Here is a 12,842-nt window from a genome sequence, read left to right on the forward strand (position 1 = left end):
GAAGTTACTTTGTCATGTTTCTATTCTGTGCACTGACTGCCTACCTCAAGACATAAACCAGATGCAAAGCAATGTGTTTAATAGAAAAACAGAATGGCTGGAGTGGAGAAAAAATAAAACTTTCTTTGTGCGGTGACACCAAAACAGCTGTTTCAACACAGCACATAATGCCGCTTGAATGAACTCACTCTGTAAATTAATCAGAGCAGCAAATATGAAAAAAGTCCCAAAATTTTCTCAGTGTTTTGCTTGCTGTTTTATTAGCCTGCAAGCTTGCACACAAGCTCCATGTTACATGCATGTTCAAGTACAGTACCTGACATCTTATTGTGTGGGACTGGCAAAAAATGAAGCAGTGCTGGTTTTACTCAAGTACTCCAGTTTAGATACTTATATTCCAAGTGGGGCAGTCGTGGCCTAATGGATAGGGAGTCAAACTTGTAACCCGAAAGTTACAGGTTTGAGTCTCAGGACTGGCAGGAATTGTCGGTGGGGCGGAGTGAATAGCCAGCGCCTCAATACCATGACTGAGGTGAGACCCTTGATCAAGGCACCAGATCCCCAATGTGTGGGAGTGTGACTTCAGGTGAGTGTGTGCTTGTATACTTTGGGATGGGATAAATGCAGAGCACAAATTCTGAGTATCGGTCACCATGCTTGGCTACCCAAGTTACTTTCAATACATTTCATAAGGAAATAATGTACCACACAACAGCATTTATCTTATAGCTAAAGCTGCTAGATAATATAATTTTGTATACAAAACCTATGATCAGTACATAAAATTGGCTACAGACCACTGTTCCCAACAGCAGAAAGAGTGTTGAAGAACCAAAAAGTTGTCAAGAACGCCAAGCGAGTACACTTGGCACCTACAGGACTTTTGGAAAAACCATGACCTGGATGACAGAGAATCTGAGAATCTCCACAGACCTGACAAATGTATTCAGTTGTTTGTATAGTAGACAGTGGCAGTCAAAAACATCTCCCCTGACTTTTCACTATAAAAAGGCAACATGATGCAAATCAACTTCCAGTGACCTGCAGAACAACTCTGCAAATACATGAACTGTTGTGCTTCTTCCCCCTCTGCCACAGAATTTCAATATAAGGAAAAAGATGAATATGTCTCTCTCCACCTACATAGTCTGGCTAAAACTGCATGAGACACCGGAGGGGACAGGATGGCGCATCCATCTTTCACTCTCCCACTTTTTTTTTCTCCCTGCCACCTTGCTTTTGCCCTTGTTTGCAGCAGACGTGTGTCTCCTCGAATCTCCCAATTTCTTCATGTGTTTTGGACAGGCCTGGTTTTAGGTCACCGCCCTTGGCACTCCAAGTTGAACATGTCTCTAAATTTCTGCTGTGCTGTGCATGATGTCAGTGCCAGACAGAGAAAAATTAGCAGTCCTTGGAGGGGAAATGTAAGTAGCCTTTTACACTGTATATTGTGAAACTTTCTCGTAGACAAACAAAGATTATGCTTGCATTCAGTATTTCTTATTAAAATGCCTTGCATATAGATGTAGGGCTTTTTCTTCTATATACTGTAAAAAAGATTGCAATATTTCTTAGATTTATAGTTGCAAGCTTGAAGTCTTCTTCACTGCCTTTTTTGGCACATACGTTTCCAGGCCCATTACCAGCACCATCTGTCGGCTGAATCATACCAATATCAGTATGCAAACTGCTCCTTCTGTGTGCACATGCATGCCCTTGTGCATGTGCATGATACTATAAGAATGGGAGCCTACACTTAAAAACCTTACTCCATAACGCTAATAGTGGTCCACACGCCAAAGCTTACTGTATCTTTAAACCACTGGACATAAATAAAAACATGGCAGTTCTTTAATTAGTGACAATTAGGTAAACGAGTTGAGAGAAAAATGTATATAATCCAGACATTTTCCTGTTTTTATCTAAACATCTAACACAGTTTCTTTTTATATTTACACCATTTAAGCCCAGTTTTAATGGCTGTTAAGTGAACAATTAAATTCCAAACAAATCATCAAGATAAGCAACAACATGGTTTTTTGAGTTGAGAATATAGTTCCAGGGTACCCTGCAAAAGCCTGTGAAAACTGAATCATGTCCGTCAGTGGTCAAATCATTCCTAATCAAAAACAGCACTCAAAGCAATCATGTTGACAAATCATTTTTAGGAACCCAGTCATGCATGTAGAAATACACATTCAAATGGGGAACAGCTGAAAGCGCTATATTGCCTCCATTGTGTCTAATTACCATAATTAGAGACAGTGGCCGAGCCTGCAAAGAGTTTACATCATCACTTTCTTTTTACCAAGAGACACGGATGACAAATACTTCACCTTTTTTGAAGTCAGCGCCTTTGCACTACTCAGCATCCAGAACATATAAGCCATGAAATATGTTTCAGTATGTTCTGGAGTACCACATGTTTAGTAAATTCTGCTGTGATTCAGTATCTATTACACTTTTCATGACATTATGGAATTAAAAAGAGTTGACAGGAAAGTTACAGGATGTGTCCGGTATATGGCTATGGGGCATGTGGGGGTGTTTTAAACTAATCTTTAAGTGTCAGACATAGTGCACATTTTTATATTCTGTGTTCGGTTATACAGTTGCTATGTGGGCGGATCAGGGTCACAACACTATCGCTGTCAGACAGTGTCAAGAATGTGAATCACTGGACAGAAAAAGTTGAAAAAAGTGCAAGAAAAACACATATTCAGAACACTGAAAAGTATACTGTGTGCTTTCTCTTACTAGAAAGTTGGAGTTTATTACATCATTTGAGATGCTTTTTTGAAAAAGTTTTCTTCTTATATAGTAATCAGAGCACCACCGTTTCCCCAACTTGCTCCTAGAGACATCCTAATGAAAGCTGCTGTAAATGTGAATATAATGTAAATAAGAACTTCTAGCTGATGTTATGAGACAAAAGAATCAGATTTCTACCATTTTTCCCCATGTTTTCAACTTTTTCAAATATGTATTGCACTCAGTCATATTATTACATAGATGTAATAATGTATATTGTGATCATTTGCCAAATCAACTTTAGCAGATTTTTCTCACCACTCATTCCACTTTTTAGAAAGTGATGCTGCCATATTCACTGTACACAGAATTAAATTCAGGGTTGTTGTAGGATGGTAATGCAAGTACCAGGACAGATGCAGAATAAAGCTAGGGACACCCTGTCTTTATTATTTTCCTACCTGCCTTTCACTACTATAAATGCTGCGGAGCCATTTGTGGTTTAATGACATGAAGAAATATGTTATGAGGTAATCATAACAAAACTACTTCAAAACTACCTGGTTTTGATCATTCAGGTAGTTTCTCTGTGGAATTTGATACCTTCCTCCTCCTCCAACACACACACCCACACGCACACACACACACACACACACAGATTTTCTGCTTTGCCTCCAAAGTCACCCTGTGAGTCAGTCAGCTCAGTGAAGCCAGTCTGTCCAATCGATTAGCCACCCTTTTCCAAGCGCCTCCCTAATGTCGGAGCTATGAGATGCCACTGTGCTTTCCACCTGTTCAGTGCAGATAGGCCACCATGACGCTTGCTACAGTGAATGTAGAGACGTTCACTGAAAAGCACTATGTGATAATGTGTGAAAGTTTTAATGAATTTGTGTTGACGGCTTTCTTTTGCTCTCCCATTGGTGAGTTTTGTAAGTCTGATGGGGAGCAGTTCATCATAGAAGCGTGAGGCCAATATCCATCTGCAAAGCACATATGCTCTGAAACCAACAGATAAGACTAGAGAAGCCGCTGAGCTAACACAGCAGCTTACTAATTGAGACCTCTGTCTCCTCCACAACTTTACTCCCAATTGTGAGGAGCATCCTTTTTGTTTTTGCATAATTTTAGTGCCTGGATGCTGTTGTGAATATGCCTATGATAAAAAAGTTGTCACAGTTTCGAGGTGACTTTATCCTTGAAGTATGCTTTTTTGATACTTTTGGAATACAAATGATGTCATTAAATTAAAAAAGAAAGCACATTTCTCAAAACCAAGGAAATGAAGAAAATGGTTTATATAATTCAATCTTGCTTGTTTGTGATAATGGCATCTAAGTGAGCAAAGCTGTTCAATAAATGCTAACTGCATTCTCAAAGTGTTACTTAATTAAGTAATGGGAACACATTTTTGCCTAAAAGCTGTTAGTTAAGAACCTCGCCAAACTGTCAATAGACAAGAAACATCTTTGTTAACAAAGAGAGAGACCCATTAGCCTTGTATCAAAGTCTGACATGCTGGCCACTATAGATCACCTGGGCGTAAAGCTAATATGCATTACACGAGAATCTGTCTGGGATTCATGAAGCAAATTAGTCCTAACAGGTCGGCTTGGCAGCAGCAAAGGCCTGGAAGGAGAGCCAAGAGCTGTGCGTCTAATGAATCCATATTAAAGATGGAGGCTAACAGTTGTTTTCAATCAAACAAAGACACACAAGAACAAAGCACAGGGTGATGCAACTTGTTTACTCTATGTATTTTTTATTCTCAAGTTAACTAGTGAGCCTTTAATGCAAGGTAAAAACATATGTGCCAACTAAATGCAAGCTCATAATGATTTTTAACTACTAAAATTTAGTTAGTGTATTTAGAATAGCTAGAAACACTGATTAAGGTTACTGGCTGTAGTAAGAACAGATTTGCTTTCTAGTCAAATTTATGCAGTTTCTCAATACAAAGTTACTATTAGTCTTCAAGAAGAGAGTAAACTGTCAAGGACAGAGTCAGTATATGTTGTACATTCTGTATAGAACAGCATATGCAGTGCAATATGCACACGGTAGCCCATCAGCAATACACTGCTCTCTTTGGTGAAGACTGTAAGTGTGGCATCCAGAAAATGATTTCACTCCACCAGAGCTTGGAAACAATCATATTTTAAAATTCCAAAATCATCTGACAAATGACCCAAAGGAGGCAAACCGCAGTCACAGAAGTATACTTTAATGGAAATCAGCCCGCCATTGGAGAAACCATCTTATGATTGGCAAGTGGACAGAGCAAACCCACAACACTGTAGGAGACAGGGAAGTAAAAATGTTCCCTCCATCACCATTTTTTTTACTTTTAGACATTATATTCATTGTAAAATCCATAGATTTTTTAAAAAATTTACATGCAAACTGAATAAACAATGTATAATTAATCATTTAAATCAGTCCAAACAGTCAAAGATATTCATTATAACACCTTCAAGGCCTTTGCAGTTAGTGTCTTGACAGTTGTTTACTTTTGAAACTTTGCCTTTTTATTAAAAATCAAAAATGTCATTCAAATGCATGCAACACAAAGCATGCAGCATATTTACTGAATCAGTCAAATCTGACTTTAAAAGGCCTGCATATTGGTTGTCTTTGGAGTGTAAATTAAATTTCTCTGCTGTATTTTAAAAAAGGTGCAGGGTAGACCCAGCACCCTGTTTTGAAATGCCAAGAGGATTAATAGCACTGATAAGTGGGGTTGCTTTATTAAGCTAAGTCCTTTGAGTGTTGCCATTTCTATTTCAGCTATAATTTGTTGAATGTGGATTTAAGGTATTACAAAGACAGAAAGAGAAAAGGCAGAAAGGAGAAAGAAAGACAGAGGAGTGACTCTGGCTTATAAAGGATACAGTTATGTGGCTCTCTGGGCTTGCTGTTCTCCGAAAACCGAAACAGACGGAGAACAAACGTGAACACAGGCAGACATTCACAGATGCACACTGTGATTTTTTTCTGCATGACTTGAAGTACATATCAGGAGCTGCAGTCGGGGCAGAGGGCAGATGGTGCCTTTGAGGTGGGAGGTCGAAATGTACAAAGGTAGAAAGGTGTGTGTGTGTGTGTGTGTGTGGGAGGGGGAGGCTAGTATTACTCATATTGTGGAGATATAAATCTGTGGACACAGGGTTAGGCAAGTAGTGGTTATGGTCAAGGTTAGAATAAGCCTCCAGGAAATTAACATAAGTCAATGTAAAGTCCCCAGAAGTGATAAAAAAAAAATTTTAAAAAAGCGCTGCACGTGCGCATGAAGTGTGGTGAAGTTGGGAGTGTTGACATAACGCGCTGGCTGAGGTGTTTGCAACACACCAGCACTTTATGGTGAGATACAGTGAAAGAAAAAAGACCTTACTGTTTTGACACTGTTTCTTCAGTAGTGCAGTTAAGCTGTAGCACCTAGTGTCCTCCAAAGTACTGAACTGGTATTATGTTCAGAGTCAGAGTCTCATCGTTTTCTTCATTTATTATGCTTCAACTGTATGAACAAAGCTCTTTAAGCATCTTTCTACAAACACTACAATGTTAACATATCAGTTAAAGTCCTTCAACTTAGAAATTTCACTGCTTTGAAAAGAGATTAGCCTTAGGTCGCAAGCCACAAAGTGTACATTTTATACAGCATCAAGATTAGATACAATATTCCCCCCACACCTCTCAGGACAGCCAGAGAAAGTCAGTGAAGTTATCCCAAATAAGGAATCACAGGGTTTAAAGCCTGGATGTGAATATGAAAGTGATTCAACAAAAGGGGCCTTTTCTGCAGCATGTGGAAAAAGTGGGACGATGTCTCCATCTAGTGTTCAAGTTCAACTTTCTCTTTTTTTAGCACCACAGTTCATTCAGCTTATACTTCATATATCCAATCGTTTTTCAGAACACAAAGATAAATGCATTGTGCAAAACAACAACAGCAGAAACAGCAAGAAGAAAATCTAGCACTGCCTCACTTAGATGTTATGGTATTAAACCTATTACTCATCTATAAAGAAATGGTAAATGATTTACAAATAATATAAAAATATGAAAAGTCAGTTTAAGGTCACACAAAGATTGTGCAGAGGCAATCTGAAGCAAACACTGACTGGAGGCCTGCAACAGAACACATGCATGCAGAACACAAGAATTTAAGTTCCTCCCAGCTTTACAGAGCTTGATTGCTTCTTTCAGCTTATTTTTAAAAATGTTTCTGGCCTCAGACTTAACTGTTCTGGTTCACTCTCACCACTCTCATAGTGAGGTTTCACTCACAGCAAGTAGTGGTTTTATCAGAAAAGCTTTAAAAACACTGAACTTTTAGTACTTTTAGCCCTTGGAGAATGAAGTCGTTCTCTATCATCCATCTGCTCCAAATATCCCATTAACTGAACCTGACCTTTAAATGTACCTGTTATCTTACTGATAGATGCAGCCAACTTGTTCATGTGATAAAGATCCTGCATTGTGACTGGAGATACTGTGATGTTCTTTCTGGGGGGACAGTCTCACACAGAAGGTCTGAGCACCATTCCTGTAGTCTAACAAGGTGCAAAAAGAGCAAAATGTGCGGTTAAGTTATGTTTAGAATTTCATTCATATAACACTGTTATTTGCAGCTACCTTACACATCCTCAGACTATCTGTCCTTACTGCAGATATTGAAATGTTGAAATATTGAAATGAAATTAAAAAATAAACTAAAAAAAAAAACATTTGAAAGAATGAAAAGGGATTTGGACACTTACATGTGGTTACATCTTGTTATGACTTCATTCAGTTCAGTCCAATACTTTAATAACGTGAGTGTTCAGTTTCAGCTTTCTGTGTTTGCAGAAAGTGATTAGAAGAATAGTTTGACATTTGGGGAAATAACCTTTATTTTCAATCTGGTAGAGAGTTAGACGAGGAGATTAATACCACTCTGGTCTCTGTCTGATGAATACAGTATAAGACTACAACCTCAGAGTCAGGAAGTAAATAAGAGCATTATCCCAAATTTTCAGCTACTACTTTAAGTGATTTTCTTATGAGGCACCAGACAGGTAACTATTCAGACGTGGCAAGGATCTACAGTCTCAGCAGGATAGTGTTTTTACTCTCTGCTGAGTTCATGGCCCTCAGGATGTACTCAGTACCCTCTTTTGCCCCCCCGCCATGAATAAGTTCTGCTTCATATGATTGGTCATCTCAGTTATGGCCACCCAGTAAAGCTGCTGTGTCAGTTTGGTTGCTTGCTGCAGGGTGAGTGTTGGCCTCGGTTCGACAGCTTTGGCACTATATGCACATAACAGTAAAGTCACGACCCGATTTTGCACCATTGTGAGTATACGTTCAGAGAGTGAGAGAGAGTATTTGGAGAGTCTTGCCAACTGTGACTTGTGAATCTGCCAAAGTTCACAAAATCAGAAACACATTGAACTTGAATGAAAATGAAGACGGGCTGAAATTTAGCAGATTCAGAAACAAATTTGACAGATCTTTGGTTTTGTTGTACTTGTTAGAATGGAACAACCTGGTTTTTAAAAATGGAAAACTTAGAGCAATAGCTCCATGCCAAACTAAGCCAAGCCCAACAACAACACCCATATTTTCTATGTACATTAAGTTGACCAGTGCTGCGAAATCCACAAAACGTGTTCTCCCAGATCCAAACAGCCATTGTTGCCCCATTACAGAATGATTTTTCCCATGTGACAATTCTGCTCAGCATAACAATTCAATTAAAACACTTCTTTAATCATCCCAGATCCCTACAAAGAATGTGACTGAAATGCACTTATGTTGATAAAACTACCAGAAGTCTTGTTTTCCCTTTTCCCTCGTGTGTCTCCTTCCCTCTCGTGTCTGTCTCCTTTTGTCTAATCATTCGCAGGTATGGGGGGGGCACGTACTTCACTATTCATCCCACACAATAAAAGTCCCAGATCATCACCAGTCAACCGCCAGTTCGTCAGTCTGCCTCATCGATAGTATCTTGGCTTCGCACTTTGAAATACTTACCTCTACTAACCGAGGATTTTTCCGCAGGTCGACAAACCTCAGCCTCAGCAACCTGCGCCTCCCATCCTCGGGAAATCGCTAGTCTCCCCCTGGCTTTCCAGCCGGTTGGCTGGATAAATGAATCTTTTACTACAGTAGCTCTTGAATCATCTGTAGGACCTCAGTTATGTTTAGACTGCTTCTCTCCTATAGATCTCTCTGAATTTACATCAGTAGTTGCTTCATCGAAATCATCAACGTGTCTCTTGGACCCCATCCCGACTAGACTGCTTAAAGGCACCCTGCCATTAATGAACTCATCTTTATTGGACTTGGTAAATTTATCTCTAGTATCAGGCTACGTACCACAGGCCTTTAAGACTGCAGTAATCAAACCTTTACTCAAAAAGCCTAGTCTTGATCCAGGAGTCTTGGCTAATTATAGACCAATATCCAACCTGCCATTTATTTCTAAAATCCTAGAAAAAGCTGTTGCTAAGCAGCTATCAGACCACTTACACAGGAATGAACTATTTGAAGATTTCCAATCAGGATTTAGAGCACATCATAGTACAGAAACAGCACTGTTGAAAGTTACCAACGATCTTCTCTTAGCCTCAGATAATGGACTTGTTTCGATACTTGTCCTCCTAGACCTTAGTGCAGCATTCGACACCATTGACCACAACATCTTATTACAGAGACTGGAGCATGTGATTGGTATCAGAGGAACAGCGTTAAAGTGGTTCCAATCCTATTTATCGGACAGATTCCAGTTTGTTCATGTCCATGATGAACCTTCCACACGAACAAAAGTTAGTTATGGAGTTCCACAAGGTTCTGTGCTAGGACCGATTCTGTTCACCCTGTACATGCTTCCTTTAGGATATATCATTAGGAAGCACTCTATTAATTACCACTGCTATGCGGATGACACTCAGTTATATCTATCTATTAAACCTGTTAGCACAAACCAGTTAACCAGACTTCAAGCCTGTCTAGCTGACATAAAGGCCTGGATGACCAGTAACTTTTTACTTTTAAACTCGGAGAAAACAGAAGTCATTATATTTGGGCCTAAAAATCTCAGAAATAACTTTTCTAAAATTATAGCTACTCTAGATGGCATAGCCCTGGCCTCCAGCACTACTGTAAAAAACCTTGGAGTTATTTTTGACCAGGACATGTCCTTTAACTCACACATAAAACAAATTTCTAGAACTGCATTCTTTCACCTGCGCAACATTTCCAAAATTAGGAACATCCTGTCTCAAAATGATGCAGAAAAACTAGTCCATGCATTTGTTTCCTCAAGGCTAGATTACTGTAACTCATTACTATCTGGATGTCCTAATATCTTAATAAAAAGCCTCCAATTAATCCAGAATGCCGCAGCCAGAGTCCTGACAGGAACTAGCAAGAGAGATCATATTTCTCCTATATTGGCTTCTCTTCATTGGCTCCCTGTAAAATATAGAATAGAATTTAAAATCCTTCTTTTCACATACAAATCCCTTCATAATCAAGCTCCTTCATACCTTAAAGACCTCATAGTACCATATTATCCCAATAGACCACTTCGCTCTCAGAGTGCAGGCCTACTTGTGGTTCCCAGAGTTCTCAAAAGCAGAATGGGAGGCAGAGCCTTTAGCTATCAAGCTCCTCTCCTGTGGAACCAGCTCTCAGCCTGGGTTCAGGAGGCAGACACTCTCTGTACTTTTAAGGCTAGACTTAAAACCTTCCTCTTTGACAAAGCATATAGTTAGGGCTGGCTTCAGGCAACCCTGAACCATCCCTTAGTTAGTTATGCTGCTATAGGCCTAGACTGCCCGAGGACCATCGGTGCACTGAGCTCCCCTACCCTAACCCCCCCCCCCCCCCCCCCCCCCCTTCTCTCCCACCTCATGTATATTCCACCATTGAATGTTACTAACCTTGTGCTCTCTCTCTCCCCTAGTTTGTGCTCTCTCCCTCCCTCTCTCTCTCTCTCTCTGTACCTTCTGCAGGTGTCCCTGGTCCTGGAGCTGTTTATCGCTGATGTGCAGTTACTGGTCCCACCAACTTGCAGTGTCTATTTGCTGTTTATTGTTGCTGTTCTTTTCTCTCTGCTCTATCCACTCACCCCAACCGGTCGAGGCAGATGGCCGCCCAAACTGAGCCCGGTTCTGCTGGAGGTTTTTTTCTTCCGTTAAAGGGAGTTTTTTCCTCTCCACTGTCGCCAAGTGCTTGCTCATAAGGGAATTGTTGGGTTTTTAGTTTTAGTTTTTGTAAAGTGCCTTGAGATGATTTGCATTGTGATTTGGCGCTATACAAATAAAATTGAATTGAATTGAATTGAATCGAGCAGTCTCCGGGAAGGACCGAGACGCCATTCGCCTCGGCCCGAGCTGCCACTCCTTCCCCGGACCGAGACGCTACTCGTCTAACCTTATTATTTAAATAAAGAACTCGATATACTGTATCTGCGTGTGGGTCCTCCTGCCTCGCACACACACGACAGCCACATCGTAACAAGTCTAAAACATGTAAGCAAGCACAGGAGTGTAATCGGGCACAGTGAAGTGAATTATTCAGTTGCATATCACTCTCTCATACAGATTTTGCTTTAAGTTATTTGGGTACAGAAACTATCAACCTCCCTGTCATACTAATATGCATTTGTATCAGTGAAGGCAGGCTAAATAACAGAAAGGTTTCAGTTCAACCACAGCACAATCTGCTTCCAAAATGATGTTCCAAAATGATCACTGTATACATGTGTTATTGGCCAGAAAATCAGTTGCACTAATTGTAGTACTTTAAATTCAGTGTAAAACTTGTGCCAATACGCGTGATGCACGTAAAAGGTTGTTTTTTTTTTATGTATTTATTTTATTTTATTTTAACTAAAAGCAATGCAGTCTCAGTTGGATGTAGGAGCTCATAAAGACCACACAACGGCAGTATTGCACCACAATTAAGCCAGAACTGTAAAGACTAGCGATCTACTGTACAGCTTGAAACAATAGATCCTACGTGTTTTTAACAATACTGAACAGAAGTGATGCTATGAATATGAAAAAAATGTAAGTCCAAAATGTCAGCGGTGACTTCAATATACTGGTTTTAAAAGGACAAATAAAACATGTGTCTGTGCACATAATAATTTGTGCTACAGAAAACATAGCGGAGGTGTGGTCATACATTCAGACAGTAACAAAGACCAGCCAAGCAGACTTAGGAAACACTAGTTTCAGCAGGAATGGTTCAGTGATAAAACCTCATCTTGTAAGACACCAGAAAACAATTACATGTCACAAGCTCTATCTGTTATTTTCTAGTTCTGAACAGTCTTCTGGCACCTACAGACTTGAGAGACTTCTGCATTTGTTTAATGTTTTGCTGCATTTTTAAAGCCAGTTTGAGTTGAATGAGTGTGCTGTTTTCATTTGGATTATGTTGAATTAGAGCAATTTGTGCAACCCTAGAAAGCAGCCTGTTTATTTGAATCCCTGTTTTACTACTGAGAATCCAACAATGTTCACAACTGTTCAAAGCAGAGTTCATGATCCAAATGTAAACAGTAGTGAGATAAGCGAGTCTAGTGCAGTAACATTCAACAGTCTAGATCCTAACAAACAAACAAACTGATGAACAATACAATATGAAGGGTAAATATGACAATAAATAGTAAATGTGTAGTAACAGATATAATGTTTTGAGATGTTTTTTACAACAGAAATTTAAATCTATCACTGCAGCTACAACAGGCCAAACACTGTTGAAACATTAAGTACAGAAGGTACCATAACTGGAGTATCAGAATGTGTTTTTCTAATATAACAAATTAAAATCTAATCTTATATGCATTTCTTTGTATTTTACTGAATGAAGCTTTATGTTGGAAGTAGTGTGGTCATTTCCATAAAGTCAGGTGGTAGAGCGGCAACAAGAAAACTACACTAAACCTTCTTTAATTCTTCTCAAATAGCCTTTTTAAAGTCAGCAGGCAGAGGTAAATGCGGTCACCTGTTTTATAAGTGTGTTTTACAATGGTTGCACAAATTAATTATTTACCAGACAGTTAAAGATAAAGATTTGAGTAAGCACACTCTTGA

Source organism: Mastacembelus armatus, chromosome 4 (genome assembly GCF_900324485.2).
Source record: "Mastacembelus armatus chromosome 4, fMasArm1.2, whole genome shotgun sequence".
In the NCBI taxonomy this organism is placed as follows: Eukaryota; Metazoa; Chordata; class Actinopteri; order Synbranchiformes; family Mastacembelidae; genus Mastacembelus; species Mastacembelus armatus.